The sequence below is a fragment of the Somniosus microcephalus genome, chromosome 14 (genome assembly GCF_052327205.1).
Source record: "Somniosus microcephalus isolate GS21.2 chromosome 14, FLI_Smic_1.0, whole genome shotgun sequence".
Lineage (NCBI taxonomy): Eukaryota > Metazoa > Chordata > Chondrichthyes > Squaliformes > Somniosidae > Somniosus > Somniosus microcephalus.
In genome coordinates this window covers 58,769,191-58,785,508 of record NC_141000.1, presented here as the reverse complement: position 1 = coordinate 58,785,508, position 16,318 = coordinate 58,769,191, and positions in this window count along the sequence as shown.

The following is a 16,318-nucleotide window of genomic DNA, read 5'->3' as shown; positions in this document are numbered from 1 at the left end:
AAATTGTTGTTACACTTACCTTGGTCCTGGAGCAAACATGTTCCCACAGCCGAATTTCAGCTCCATCGTCAGATATTTTGTTACCAATCTTAACACAAACACTTTCCAAAAACAACTGTTCAGAAATCCTCCCTGTTACGTCCGTGTATAATAAGACACAGACTGTGGAGAACGGTACAACAGGTTTTTACTCAATGTGGCTCACACTGCAACTGATCTGTACAGATTACTACTCAGTGCTATATACAGGTGTGGTCACTGCCGGTACTGCAGTATACATGAGCTGTAAAACATAGTTCCCCCCTTAAAGGTATATACATTGCAATTCCTCCCCTTTTAGATTAACAGCACCATAACACTCATTTAACAATTAAATATCAAACTAATTACAATTAACACCACTTTTAACATGCAACATTAGCTGAAAATAGTCTATTTATATATTCAGTCTTTGGGGAGGCTTCCTGATCCTTTCTGGATAGCGCCTTTCCCGAGTGTCTTGCTCTTGGTGCGGAGGCGATTCTGGCCCCCTGTCATCGGTTGATTCATCAGCTTCCGATGCTACTGTTTCTGGGGTAGATGCGAACTGTACGTCGGGTTCATCACCAGGTACGTATGGGCGAGGCATGGGGTTGACTTGTTCCTGTGACTCTAGGATCTGGTCAGCATGGCATCTCACGATGCTCTCCCCAACGTCCACTGTGTACATTAATGGGCCCTGCCATGTGCATATCGTTCCTGGCTGCCATTTTTCTGTTCGGTAGTCGCGGGCCAAGACTGGTTGCCCTACATTGAAGCTCCTTGTTGGCTTCTCATGGATGTGCTGGAATTATTTACTCTCAATATCTCTTCGTACGTTTGGTCTGAGCAAATCCAGGCGAGATCTTAACTTCGGTTAAAGAACATTATGGCTGGGACGATAGCAAAATACTGCAGATGTTGGAAATCCGAAATAACAACAGAAAATGCTGGAAAAACTCAGCAGGTCAGGCAACATCCGTGGAGAGAAATTTGAGTTGACGTTTCGGGTCGGACCCTTCTTCAAAACTGGAAAGAAAAGAAACTAGATCGAAGGCAGGGCTGCGATCGGACAAAAGAATAAAAGAAACAAAAGAAGTAAAAGAGATTAGAAGCTAGACGAGATGGTAATAGGCTGGGATTAGGTGTAAAGTGTACTGGCAGGGCAAAAGATAGCTGCCAGGTGTGAGAGAGAAACAAAAGGAAAAGGGGCCTGGTTGGTGACTGCATGTGTCGCATTCCGGTAGGCGAACAGGAAATTGTCCACCTTGTGCTGCAGCGGAATGTTGTCATTGTACATAGCCTTTATTGCCTAATTAAAGGTTTGTACGAACCTCTCAGCCAATCCATTTGTGGCTGGATGATACGGGGTGGATGTGTAATGCCTTACCCCATTCTTTTTCAAGAACCTCCGGAACTCTTCGGATACAAACTGTGGTCCGTTGTCGGAGCAAATCTGTTCTGGCAAGCCATTCCTGGCAAAAATGGTCCGTAGGACTGCAATAGTTTTCTCCGTGGTGGTGGAGGACATTTTGATGACCTCAGGCCATTTTGAGTGCGCATCCACGGCTATTAAAACATTGAGTCCATGAATGGACCAGCAAAATCAATATGCACCCATTGCCATGGAGATGAGGGCCACACCCATAGGTGTAGAGGGGCCTGTGGTGGTGCATTTTGGACTTTCTGGCATCCTGAGCAGCTCTTGGTCAGGTCCTCAACTTGTTTATCGATTCCCGGCCACCACACATAAGCCCTGGCTAGGCTTTTCATTTTTACCCCTCCCAGATGACCCTCATGAAGCTCATTGAGCACTCTATCCCTTAACTTGGGTGGAATTACCACTCGGGATCCACACATCAAGATCCCCCGGCACACTGACAGCTGTTCTCGCCTTGTCGAGAATGCTGGCAACAGTGAGTCACCATGTGCTGGCCATCCCTTCACCGTCAAATCATATAGCCGAGACAGTGTCGGGTCATTTCGGGTTTCCTTTTCGATACAAGCATTAGTTACCGGTAGGTATTCAACTATAGTCGAATGGAATATTTCGACAGGATCCACTGCTGGTGCTTCCTCCGCAGTAGGCAGTGGCAGGCATGATAGCCCATCAGCATTTCCATGCTGTTTCGTGCCCTTATCTTCAATCTCATAGTGGTGCGCCCCTAGAAAAAGTGACCATCTTTGTAGTCGTTGCGCAGTCATCACCGGAACGCCCTTCTTCGGATTAAAAATGGTGACAAGAGGCTGGTGATCAGTCAGCAAGGTGAATTTCTGCCCGTGCAGATAGTGATTGAACTTTTTCACTCCCCACACTAGGCTGAGGGCCTCTCTGTCAATCTGGGCATAGTTACGCTCGGCTGAGGTTAGTGATCGTGACGCAAAGGCTATTGGCCTCTCTGAGCTGTCTGAGAATTTGTGCGACAGCACCGCTCCAATGCCGTAGGGTGACGCATCACATGCCAACCGAATTGGTAATGCCGGGTTGTAATGAGCCAATACCTCTTTTGATGTGATTAGTGTTTTGCTCTTCTGGAAAGCTCGTCTACATTCATCACTCCACTTCCATGGCACCCCAGTTTGCAGTAGGGTGTTCAGTGGGTGTAGTATTTTAGACAAATTTGGCAAGAACTTATGGTAGTAGTTTACCAGCCCGAGGAACGACCTCAGTTGTGACACATTTTCCGGTGCTGGAGCCTTGACTACTGCCTCAATCTTCTCTGGGGACTTAGTAACCCCTCTTTATCGATAATGTGGCCACAATACGAGATCTGTTTTCTAAAAAACTCGCATTTGGGGCAGTTAGCTCGGAGCCCATATTCCTGCAATCTAGTGAGCACCTGCTCCAGGTTGGCAAGCTGATCACTGCCATTTTCGCCCGTGACCAGGATGTCATCCAAATAACACTGGGTCCCTGGGATCCCTTGCAGGACTTGTTCCATTGCCCTCTGCCAAATAGCCGGAGCTGATGCTACCCCGAATACCAGCCGGTTGTATTGGTAGAGACCTTTGTGGGTGTTGATTGTGAGGTATTTTTTTGATGCTTCTTCTACCACCATTTGCAGATACGCCTGCGCCAGGTCAATCTTAGTGAAGCGTTTCCCTCCAGATAGCGAGGTGAAAATATCTTCAATCCGCGGAAGTGGATATTATACGGTATGAAGGACCGGGTTCACTGTTACCTTAAAGTCCCCACAGATGCGAACCTTCCTTGGTTCCCCAGGCGTGCTGCTCAATGACTTTTTCATGACAGGGATGATGGGTGTAGCCCACTCGCTCCAGTCTACCTTGGACAGTACACCTGAACGTTCCAGACACTGCAGCTCTGCTTCGACGGCTGGGCGGATCGCATAAGGTACCGGTCTGGCCTTAAAAAATTTTGGGCTTGCGTTTTCTTCAATTTTAATCGTCGCTGTCATGCCTTTTAGTGTTCCGAGTCCTTGCTGGAACACTTCTTTCGCGTCAATTAGGATCTTTGACAGTCGCCCAGGCGTGACGTCATCATCCTTTTTGTCAGCCACAGTCAGTGCCTCTATGGAATGCCAATCCAGTTGTATTTTCCGGATCCATTCACGTCCCAGTAATGGTGGTCCTCCATCTTGCAATACATACAGGTCTAGTTTTGGTGTTTCATTACCGTTATATATAACGGTCACCCTTATTTTTCCTTTGGGGTAGACTTTTTGCCCCGTGTACGTCTTCAAAATAATTTTTGTGTCTCTCAAGGGTATTTGTGAGAATAGCCGCTCGTAGTCCTGTTGGTTTATGACTGTTAGGGCTGATCCTGTGTCCAATTCCATCTTTACCTGGACTCCTGCTAACTTGAGAATGACCCAAATGGTTCGGTGATCCTCCGTTGTGATCACATTATGCTGTTTCAGACAACTCAGTTCCCTGCTTTCGGAGTCGTTATCACTCTTTTGTTCGTCTGAACTATTCTCCGTCATCTTATGTACCTTCTTGTACTTTCCTTTGGTAGGTTTCTTATTGCTGGTCTTCTTTCCCGACCTGCAGACTCGTGCTATATGTCCTACTTTTCCACACTGTCTGCACACTTTGTCTTTGAACCAGCAATCATTCTGTTCGTGTGTTGTTCTGCCGCAGCGATTGCACTTCACTGTTCCACATGACATTTCGTTTGTGCCATATTCTTGCGGTCTCTGTTGTATCTCTGCAGTGCCCCGTGCTGCTGCTTCATATGATACCGCAATGCTGAAAGCCTTTTCCAGCATAAGGTCCTTTTCAGATAAAAGCCATTTCTGGGTTCCTTCACTTTGAAGCCCACACACAAACTTGTCCCTTAAGGTATCTGCCAGTCCCGCTCCAAACTGGCAGTGTTTCGATAGTTTGCGTAGTTCTGTTAAATAATCAGCATTGCTTTCATCCTTATGCTGGTTCCGTTTGTGAAACTTGAATCTTTCTGCTATCAGCAGCGGTGTGGGGTTTAAATGTTCCTTTAGTATCATTACTATGTCTTCAAAACTCTTTTCCATTGGCTTTGTTGGGGTTACTAGATTTCATAATAAACCATACGTCTTTGCACCCATTAAATTTAACAATACCGACGCTTTCTTGTCATCTGACACCTCATTTGCCTTGCAGTACACCTCTATTTGTTCGACATATGCAGTCCAATCTTTGACTTCATTGTCAAATGCGGTGATACTGCCACTCTTCGGCATTTTGGGTGTGGTTTAAAATGGCGTCTCCCAATGGCTTAAAATGGCATCTCCCACACTTTCCTTCCTCCCCCGCTGCTGCCAACGCCACTCCCGGCGGTTCTCGTGGCAATGGCGGCGCCCTGTGCGTTTCACGTGCTTCTCCCGCGCTGCTGCCAACGCCGCTCTCGGCGGTCCTCTTGGCAATGGCCGCGCCTCGCGGGTTTCTGCGCGTCTGTCTCTCCCTCTCTCCGATGCTGCTCGGCCCCTGAACACCGGCTGTGCCCTGTGCGCTCTGCCCTCTCTCTCTCTCCCCCGTCGACGCTGCTCGGCCCTTTGCTGTGCCACTCGGTCGGGCTCTAGCCCGCCGCTGTCCGGTAAGGGTCTGCGCACTACCTGTTGCCAGCCCGTTTCGCTGGACCACCTCGACTGGAAAGCCAAGCCTGGCTCTCGACAGCCTCCCCAACAATTCTCGAGTCTCTGCTGGATGACTGGGCGGTTGCCCGTGGTCGACGCCCGAGTCTCTGGCCTTGACCTCCAATCCACTGATCTCCAGGAACGAATCCCCGGGAGGTGATGCAGTGTTGCAGGTAGGTTCGAACCTGCCTCGTCGCCAATGTTACATCCGTGTATAATAAGACACAGACTGCGGAGAACGGTACAACAGGTGTTTACTCAACGTGGCTCACACTGCAACTGATCTGTACAGATTACTACTCAGTGCTATATACAGGTGTGGTCACTGCCGGTACTGCAGTATACATGAGCTGTAAAACATAGCTCCCCCCTTAAAGGTATATACATTACACTCTCCATAGATTATTATAATGAAAGATTACATCACTGAAGCCATAAACTCAAGGCAGGACAACATCGACCATGAGAAAGCAATAAATAAGTGATTTCTCTGCAGTCAATAGTCTACTTTTACATCTAGCTAACCCCTTTTTTTAGAAATAAATAAGTAGCATAATAAAAGTGAGTTTCAGAACCAGCTGATTATGGAAGGAGCTCATCTAACACCATCTATTATATATTAGCAAGCAATCTCTTTAAGGTTATCTCTAATTATTCCAAATGTACAAAGGATATTCTTTTTATTTCTTTTGTCAAGAAAATATGAAATTCTCCTTTTTTGTTTTTTTAATCATTCTCTTAAACGGATCATGTCATTTTTGTCTTTGTAATTAAGTCACAATTGTTTTGTTTCCACCGTGATTCCCTTTGTCATTTTTTTGCTCTCTCACCTCTCTGCCCTTCACAGTCTCCCCGCCTTCTTTCTTCCACCTTGATGGCTGCTTCTTAATATTTCTGTGTGGGTGTTCCCCACAATTTCACACTGTCTAGCTCCTACAATATTTCTCAGTGTTAATGCTCACGGATGCAATGATACTTATGCTGGAGTACTGAACCATATTAATCTCTATGATCTCCAGTTCTTCATAGACCTGTTATGTCATTTGTAGGCCAGAAGTTGAATTTCAAAATCAGTTTTGGACATCAAGTAAAGCAAATGATTAAGTGCTTTCACACTGGTTACCCTGATACTACATGTGTTTTGGCATTATTACTGCCAAGTTGTATTTTAGACTATTAATCATGGGAGTAATGCATTATCACATAATTAGTAAATTACCAAGTGAACAATAATTAAAGGGAGTACTGGATTAAAATAAGCCAACTATTGATTTTCTATCACACTTGAACTATACTTGTGTGCAATTGTTATATTTTAAGTAGTGTTTAATATCTTTGCTCTGTGGAAGAAGTACTTAGTCGCAAATCTGCCATATAGGTTCGAACAAACATAAAAATGCTACAATTTATCGAACAGTTGGAACCTATTATTGATTATAACAGTTCCATCTCCAGCTTTTTCCAGTTCTGACGAAGGGTCATCGACCTGAAACGTTAACTCTGTTTCTCTCTCCACAGATGCTGCCTGACCTGCTGAGTATTTCCAGCATTTTCTGTTTTTATTTATTATTGATTATAAGGGATTTGAGGATTTGTAATCAATGTTTGATTTTTAAAATAATGCATTAATAAATAATACCTGTGATGCTGCTCATGCTGATTTGCAATATCCATCTTTCCTGGACCTCTCTCGACACATTTTTAAATGACGTCGATGGAGATGCAAGAGCAGGTTGATTACCCTGTAGACGATAGGTGGTGCACGGTGCAGGAATGGCAATAAAGGAGAAGTGAAGTAAATATCCTCAGAAATATGTTGTTGGCTTAACAAAAAATTATAAGAAAGCTCTAAAAATATTGAAGTAGAATTTTGGGAGGTGAGGCCAGTAAAATAATCCATGGTGTCAGTGGAGATGAGTGTCATATCAGTCACAGTGGTGCTGGAGTCTGTTCAGCCATCTTACAATGCAGACCAGAGGGCTTCAAGGAGGGCTACCTGCAGCATCTCTAATCTACATTGAGGAAAGTGTTTACATAGAAACATAGAAGCAGGAGTAGGCCATTCGGCCCTTCGAGCCTGCTCCGCCATTCAACGAGATCATGGCTGATCATCCAAACCCTAGCACCCGGTCCCTACACCGACAGCCATCCCACCCAAGCCCTATCCCCGTAACCCCGCGTATTTAATCCCCCCTAACACTAAGGGCCAATTTTTTTATCATGGCCAATCAACCTAACCTGCACATCTTTGGACTGTGGGAGGAAACCGGAGCACCCGGAGAAAACCCACGCAAACATGGGGAGAATGTGCAAACTCCACACAGACAGTCACCCGAGGCCGGATTTGAACCCGGGTCCCTGGCGCTGTGAGGCAACAGTGCTAACCACTATGCCACCGTGCTGCCCTTGGTGGACTAGACCAGACAAAAAATTGATGAGAGAACCAACTTGATTGGCTAACTGCACTAAGTCAACTTCCATTATGTGATGCAAGGACATCCAGATTGAGATATTTCCAGGAAATGCAGGGACCAATGTGAATGTACCTCTCTTTAAGAGGTGCAGTCTTACTTTAAATAGTCCTCTGCAAGCCCACTGCAAATCCTGCCCTACAAGTACGCAGGGTGCTAGTCACCGAGAAGATCGGCAGGCAGCTCGCCAATGATATGTTAATAAGTCCTGGTGAAATCCACTGGGCCTCCGAATGATGACATGGGTGAACAGGCCACCCGCCTCACTTGGCCAAAACCAGGTGCCAGTGAAAATTCCCCTTATTTACTTTTTATATGCTATGTATTGTGTTTGTATGAACAAGATGTTAGTCTGCAGTAAATTTACTGACATAGAATCATAGGATAGAATCATAGAATGGTTACAGCACAGAAGGTGGCCATTCGGCCCATTGAGCCCATGCCGGCTCTCTGCAAGAGCACTTCAGTTAGTCCCACTCCCCCGCCCTTTCCCCATAGCCCTGCAATTTTTTTCCTTCAGGTACTTAGCCAATTCCCTTTTGAAAGCCATGATTGAGTCTACCTCCACCACCCTTTCAGGCAGTGCATTCCAGTACCTAACCACTCGCTGCGTAAAAAAGTTTCCCCTCATGTCGTCTTTGGTTCTTTTGCCAGTCACCTTAAATCTGTGTCCTCTGGTTCTCGACCCTTCTGCTATTGGAAACAGTTTCTCTCTATCTATTCTGTCTAGACCCCTCATGATTTTGAACATCTCTATCAAATCACCTCTCAACTTTCTCTGCTCTAGGGAGAATAACCCCAGCTTCTCTAGTCTATCCAAGTAACTGAGTCCCTCATCCCTGGAACCATTCTTGTAAATCTTTTCTGCACCCTCTCTCAGGCCTTCACATACTTCCTAAAGTGTGGTGCCCAGAATTGGAAACAATACTCCAGTTGAGGCCGAACCAATGTTTTATAAAGGTTCATCATGACTTCCTTGCTTTTGTACTCTATGGGCAGGATTTTCATTGAGCCGTGGAGTTGGGCTTGGAGGCATACGGGGGGTTAAAACCGCAAAAAATGGCGTGCTGGACCCCCCCCCCACCCCCGGCCTGTTTCCCGACTCCGAGCAATTTTAACTCAGGCGTGTCTGATGGTCCCGACTCCGTCCCATCTCCAACAGGCGGGACTGGTCATTAAGGCCCTTAACAAGCACTAAATGGCCTCTATAATCCTATTTTAAAAGGCCCTTGCGATTTTAACCCTTTTTCCACATGAAACACGCCTGGTGGGAAACACGATGGTGAAACCTGGCGGGAGCACTATTGCATTGCTGACTATCAACTGCAGGTCAACCATTAAAGAGGAGATTTGATCAGCCTTCATTTGCAGGTGGCAGGACTTAGTGGTCTCAGGTCTGGGGCAACTTTTAGAAGGCTTAACCACACCTGTGGAAGGTTGGAGCCTGACACCCATCTCCAATGTGACGTCCTGGGAAACCCCTCTCGCCACCTTCATTCAGCGCTTCCTCAACTGAGGCATATACCAGAAGCATGGGAGCCATCTATTTCCTTCCCATCTGGGCATTAGAGGAGCTCGAGCACCAGCCATGGCACCAGCAGAACCAGGAACAAAAGCAGCACCACCAACAGCAGCAGCAGCATGAGCACCAGGCTGCTGCTCACCCACCTGAAGCTGCACAGGCCAGAAGGGGCCAGCGCCTGGAAGCCCATTGGCGCAGGAGATACCCTGCAAACAGGGTCTACAGACACAGGGTCAGCTATCTCAACATGTCTGAGCAGCAGTGCCAAAGGCGGCTCCGACTTTCGCGAGAGGTACTGCGCAATGCTACAGCAAGACCTGCTGCCCAGAGGACCAGGTGGACAAGCATTACCAGTGGCCGTCAAAGTCACCACCGCACTCAACTTTTTTGCCTCAGGCTCATTCCAGGGATCAGCAGCAGACATCAGCGGCATCTCCCAGGCGGCCGCACACACTTGCATCACGCAGGTAACCGATGCCCTCTTTGCCCTCGCGCACAATCACATCCATTTCACCAAGGATCGAGCAAGTGTCACGGTGCGAGCACTTGGATTAGCTCATCTGGCAGACTTTCCAAGGGTGCAGGGCATCGTTGACTGCACACATGTGGCCCTTAAGGCACCCCATTGCAATCCAGGTATTTTTGTCAACTACAAGGGCTTCCACTCCCTTAACGTTCAGCTGGTGTGTGACCACAAGAAGGAAATTTTGCATGTTTGTGCCAAGTATCCTGGCAGTTGCCATGACTCCTTCATACTGCGCCAGTCTAGTGTGCCTCCTCTATTCAGTCCACCAGACCAACTTAACAGATGGCTACTTGGAGACAAGGGCTATCCCCTGAGGACGTGGTTAATGACGCCGTTGAGGAGACCATCCAACGAAGCTGAGGAGAGCTACAACTCCAGCCACATGTCCACCAGAGCCATAATCGAGCAATCCATCGGTTTGCTGAAGATGCGCTTCAGATGCCTGGATAGATCAGGTGGAGTCCTACAGTACTCAGCAGCCAGGGTCTCCAGAATTGTCATGGTTTGCTGTGCACTTCACAACATGACACAGCGTCGTGGCTTGCAGATTCCTGAGGACAAGTGGCTCCTCACATATCCTCCTCAGATGAGGAGGAGGAGGAGGAGGAGTGCAAAAATGAACATCCTGCAGAGGCCCATCAACCAGCGGCAGCATCACACGAGAACATTGCTGCCCGGGATGCAAGGAACGCACTCATCCTGGCCAGATTTGCTTAGCCTAGTCAATCAAACACTTTTGCCTCGCAGCTTCTTACCAGAGCATTGACAATGACCAAGAACCAAAGGATTCCTAGCACTCTGACCACCATACTGACAGTTGCAAGTATCCCTAAGCCCTCAATGTGGAAGTCCCAATAGTGAAATGACAGACACCACAACTGCAACATTTGCCATCAGAATTTTTATGCACAATAACGAAGTGATGGCATTTTTACAGTAAACACAAAATTGCACCCAAGTGACTACCCTTGTGACTATTTGTGCAGAATTTTCCTCTTACGCGTGCTCCTACGTGGTGCCTCCCCTGTGGCTTCAGCAGATGTGGAGGCCCCTTGCTCACTTTCCTGCTGCTCCTGTCTCGACACCTTTGGCAGGCATCCTCTGGGGTTGCGAGCCTGAGAGGGCTCGTCAACAGTCTGCTGCTCCTGCGGCTGTGCAGGGGTTGAGACGCGTATCTCACTTGGGTGTGCACTCCGGTGGGGCTTGTTGTGTCCGTCAGTAGTAAGACACAAGACTGCAGGAGAACGGTACAACAGGAGTTTCCTCAACGTGGCTCACTCTGGAACTGAACTGCACAGATTACTACTCAGTGCTATATACAGGTGTGGTCACTGCCGGTACTACAGTATACATGAGCTGTAAAAAGTAGTTCCCCCCTTAAAGGTATATACATTACAATTCCTCCCCTTTTAGATTAACAGTACCATAACACTCATTTAACAATTAAATATCAAACTAATTACAATTAACACTTTTAACATACAACGTTAGCTGAAAATAGTCCATTTATATATTCAGTCTTTGGGGAGGCTTCCTGATCCTTTCTGGATAGCGCCTTTCCCGAGTGACTCGCTCTTGGCGCGGAGGCGATTCTGGCACCCTGTCGTCGGTTGGGTCATCAGCTTCCGATGCTACTGTTTCTGGGGTAGATGTGACCTGTATGTCGGGTTCCTCACCAGGTATGCATGGGCGAGGCATGGGGTTGACTTGTTCCTGTGACTCTAGGATCTGGTCAGCATGGCGTCTCATGATGTTCTCCCCAACGTCCACTGTGTACATTAGTGGGCCCTGCCATGTGCATATCGTTCCTGGCTGCCATTTTTCTGTTCGGTAGTCACGGGCCAAGACTGCTTGCCCTACATTGAAGCTCCTTGTTGGCTTCTCATGGATGTGCTGGAATTGCTTACTCTCAACATCTCTTCGTACGTTTGGTCTGAACAAATCCAGGTGAGATCTTAGCCTTCGGTTAAAGAACATCATGGCCGGGGCCTGGTTGGTGACTGCATGTGTCGCATTCCGGTAGGCGAACAGGAAATTGTCCACCTTATGCTGCAGCGGAATGTTGTCATTGTACATAGCCTTTACTGCCTTCTTAAAGGTTTGTACGAACCTCTCAGCCAATCCATTTGTGGCTGGATGATACGGGGTGGATGTGTAATGCCTTACCCCATTCTTCTTCATAAACCTCAGGAAGTCTTCGGACACAAACTGTGGTCCGTTATCGGAGCAAATCTGTTCTGGCAAGCCGTTCCTGGCAAAAATGGTCCGTAGGACTGTAATAGTTTTCTCCGTGGTGGTGGAGGACATTTTGAAGACCTCAGGCCATTTTGAGTGCGCATCCACGGCTATTAAAAACATTGAGTCCATGAATGGACCAGCAAAATCAATATGCACCCGTTGCCATGGAGATAAGGGCCACTCCCATGGGTGTAGAGGGGCATTTGGTGATGTATTTTGGACTTTCTGGCATCCTGAGCAGCTCTTGGTCAGGTCCTCGATTTGTTTATCGATTCCCGGCCACCACACATAAGCCCTGGCAAGGCTTTTCATTTTTACCCCTCCCAGATGACCCTCATGGAGCTCATTGAGCACTCTATCCCTTAACTTGGGTGGAATTACCACTCGGGATCCACACATCAATGTCCCCCGGCACACTGGCAGCTGTTCTCTTCTTGTCGAGAATGCTGGCAACAGTGAGTCGCCATGTGCTGGCCATCCCTTCACCGTCAAATCATATACCCGAGACAGTGTCGGGTCATTTCGGGTCTCCTTTTCTATACGAGTGTTAGTTACCGGTAGGTATTCAACTATTGTCGAATGAAATATTTCGACAGGATCCACTGCTGGTGCTTCCTCCGCAGTAGGCAGTGGCAGGCGTGATAGCCCATCAGCATTTCCATGCTGTTTCGTGCCCTTATATTCAATCTCATAGTGGTGCGCCCCTAGAAAGAGTGACCATCTTTGTAGTCGTTGCGCAGTCATCACCGGAACGCCCTTCTTCGGATTAAAAATGTAGACAAGAGGCTGGTGGTCAGTCAGCAAGGTGAATTTCTGCCCGTGCAGATAGTGATTGAACTTTTTCACTCCCCACACTAGGCTGAGGGCCTCCCTGTCAATCTGGGCATAGTTACGCTCGGCTGAGATTAGTGACCGTGACGCAAAGGCTATTGGCCTCTCTGAGCCGTCTGAGAATTTGTGCGACAGCACCGCTCCAATGCCGTAGGGTGACGCATCACACGCCAACTGAATTGGTAGTGCTGGGTTGAAATGGGCCAATACCTCTTTCGATGTGATTAGTGTTTTGCTCTTCTGGAAAGCTCGTTTACATTCGTCACTCCACTTCCATGGCACTCCAGTTTGCAGTAGGTTGTTCAATGGGTGTAGTATTGTAGACAAATTTGGCAAGAACTTATGGTAGTAGTTTACCAGCCCGAGGAACGACCTCAGTTGTGATGCATTTTCCGGTGCTGGAGCCTTGACTACTGCTTCAATCTTTTCTGGGGACTTATGTAACCCCTCTTTATCGATAACGTGGCCACAATACGAGATCTGTTTTTTAAAAAACTCGCATTTGGGGCGGTTAGCTCGGAGCCCATATTCCTTAAATCTAGTGAGCACCTGCTCCAGGTTGGCAAGGTGATCACTGTCATTTTCGCCCGTGACCAGGATGTCGTCCAAATAACACTGGGTCCCTGGGATCCCTTGCAGGACTTGTTCCATTGCCCTTTGCCAAATAGCCGGAGCTGATGCTACCCCGAATACCAGCCGGTTGTATTGGTAGAGACCTTTATGGGTGTTGATTGTGAGGTATTTTTTTGATGCTTCTACCTCCATTTGCAGATACGCCTGGGCCAGATAAATCTTAGTGAAGCATTTCCCTCCAGATAGCGAGGCGAAAATATCTTCACTCCGTGGAAGTGGATATGGCATGGTGTGAAGGACTGGGTTCACTGTTACCTTAAAGTCCCCACAGATGCGAACCTTCCTTGGTTCCCCAGGCGTGCTGCTCAACGACTTTTTCATCACAGGGACGATGGGTGTAGCCCACTCGCTCCAGTCTACCTTGGACAGTACACCTGAACGTTCCAAACTCTCCAGCTCTGCTTCGACGGCTGGGCGGATCACATAAGGTACCGGTCTGACCTTAAAAAATGTTGGGCTTGCGTTTTCTTCGATTTTAATTGTTGCTGTCATGCCTTTTAGTGTTCCGAGTCCTTGCTGGAACACTGCTTGCGCGTCGGTTAGGATCTTTGACAGTCGCCCAGGTGTGACGTCGTCATCCTTTTTGGCAGCCACAGTCAGTGCTTGTATGGAATGCCAATCCAGCTGTATTTTCCGGATCCATTCACGTCCCAGTAATGGTGGTCCTCCATCTTGCAATACATACAGGTCTAGTTTTGGTGTTTCCTTACCGTTATATATAACGGTCACCCTTATTTTTCCTTTGGGGTAGACTTTTTGCCCCATGTACGTCTTCAAAATAATTTTTGTGTCTCTCAAGGGTATGTGTGAGAATAGCCGCTCATAGTCCCGTTGATTTATGACTTTTAGGGCTGATCCTGTGTCCAATTCCATTTTTACCTGGACTCCTGCTATTTTGCGAGTGACCCAAATGGTTCGGTGATCCTCCGTTTTGATCACATTATGTAGTTTCAGACAACTCAGCTCCCTGCTTTCGTAGTCGGTATCACTCTTTTGTTCATCTGAACTATTCTCCGTCACCTTATGTACCTTCTTGTACTTTTCTTTTGGAGATTTCTTATTGCTGGTTTTCTTTCCCGACCTGCAGACTCGTGCTATGTGTCCTACTTTTCCACACTGTCTGCACACTTTGTCTTTGAACCAGCAATCATTGTGGTCATGTGTTGTTCAGCCGCAGCGATAGCACTTCTCTGTTCTGTATGACATTTCGTTTGTGCCATATTCTTGCGGTCTCTGTTGTATCTCTGCAGTGCCCCGTGCTGCTGCTTCATATGATACCGCAATGCTGAAAGCCTTGTCCAGCGTAAGGTCCTTTTCAGATAAAAGCCGTTTCTGGGTTCCTTCACTTTGAAGCCCACACACTAACTTGTCCCTTAAGGTATCTGCCAGTCCTGTTCCAAACTGGCAGTGTTTCGATAGTTTGCACAGTTCTGTTAAATATTCAACATTGCTTTCATCCTTATGCTGGTTCCATTTGTGAAACTTGAATCTTTCTGCTATCAGCAGCGGTGTGGGGTTGAAATGTTCCTGTAGTATCGTCACTATGTCTCCAAAACTCTTTTCCACTGGCACCGCTGGGGTTACTAGATTTCATAATAAGCCATACGTCTTTGCACCCATCAAATTTAACAATACCAGCGCTTTCTTGTCATCTGACACCTCATTTGCCTTGCAGTATACCTCTATTCGTTCGACATATGTAGTCCAATCTTCGACTTCATTGTCAAATGCGGTGATACTGCCACTCTTCGGCATTTTGGGTGTGGTTTAAAATGGCTTATAATGGTGTCTCCCGTGCTTTCCTCCCTCCCCCACTGCTGCCAACGCCGCTCTCGGTGGTCCTCGTGGCAATGGCGGCACCCTGTAGGTTTCGCGCGCTTCTCCTGCGCTGCTTACAACACCGCTCTCGACGGTCCTCGTGGCAATGGCGATGCTTCGCGGGTTTCTGCGCATCTCTCTCCCTCTCCGCGATGCCGCTCGGCCCCTGAACACCGGCTGCGCCCTGTGTGCTCTGCCCTCTCTCTCTCTCTCCCATCGACGCTGCTCGGCCCTTTGCTGTGCCGCTCGGTTGGGCTCTAGCCCGCTGCTGTCCGGGAAGGGTCTGCGCACTACCTGTTGCCAGCCTGTTTCGCTGGACCACTGTGACTGGAAAGCCAAGCCTGGCTCTCAACTGCCTCCCCCGCAATTCTCGAGTCTCTGCTGGATGACTGGACGGTTGCCCGTGGTCGACGCCCGTGTCTCTGGCCTTGACCTCCAATCTACTGGTCTCCAGGAATGAATCCCTGGGAGGTGATGCAGAGTTGCAGGTAGGATCGAATTTGCCTCGTCGCCAATGTTGTGTCCGTCAGTAGTAAGACACAAGACTGCAGGAGAACGGTACAACAGGTGTTTACTCAACGTGGCTCACTCTGCAACTGAACTGTACAGATTACTACTCAGTGCTATATACAGGTGTGGTCACTGCCGGTACTACGGTATACATGAGCTGTAAAAAGTAGTTCCCCCCTTAAAGGTGTATACATTATAGAGCTCTGACCAAGGGCTTTGCAGTGGCATGGAAGTGTGAGCGCTTGGAGAGGAGCCCCCACTTCCTTGAGGTCTGCCACCACCTGCAAGTGGCTGGAGAGCACCTTGCTGCACATCAGGGAGGCCATGGGGACCCGTATCTGCAATGGCAGTCCTACTCAGAAGGCCTTCCATGAAGGTTTGGTTTCTCTGTTCAATAGATGCCCATCGCTCCTCAAGAGATGTCATTCTATTCTGAACAATGACCTCGTTTTCCATACGCTGGCGACTAAGCTCCTCCATGGCTGTAGCCATCCTCTCCTCTCCTCTACCGTAGCCATCCTCTCCTCTACGGTAGCCACCCTTTCCACAGAGGTAGCCATCCTTTCCGTGGTGATGTGTTCATGCGCCAATGACTCCACAAAGGCTCTGGTCATGTTCGCTATGGACTCCTCCATTCACTCCACACCCGCAATGACCCTAGAGACAACACCTGCCT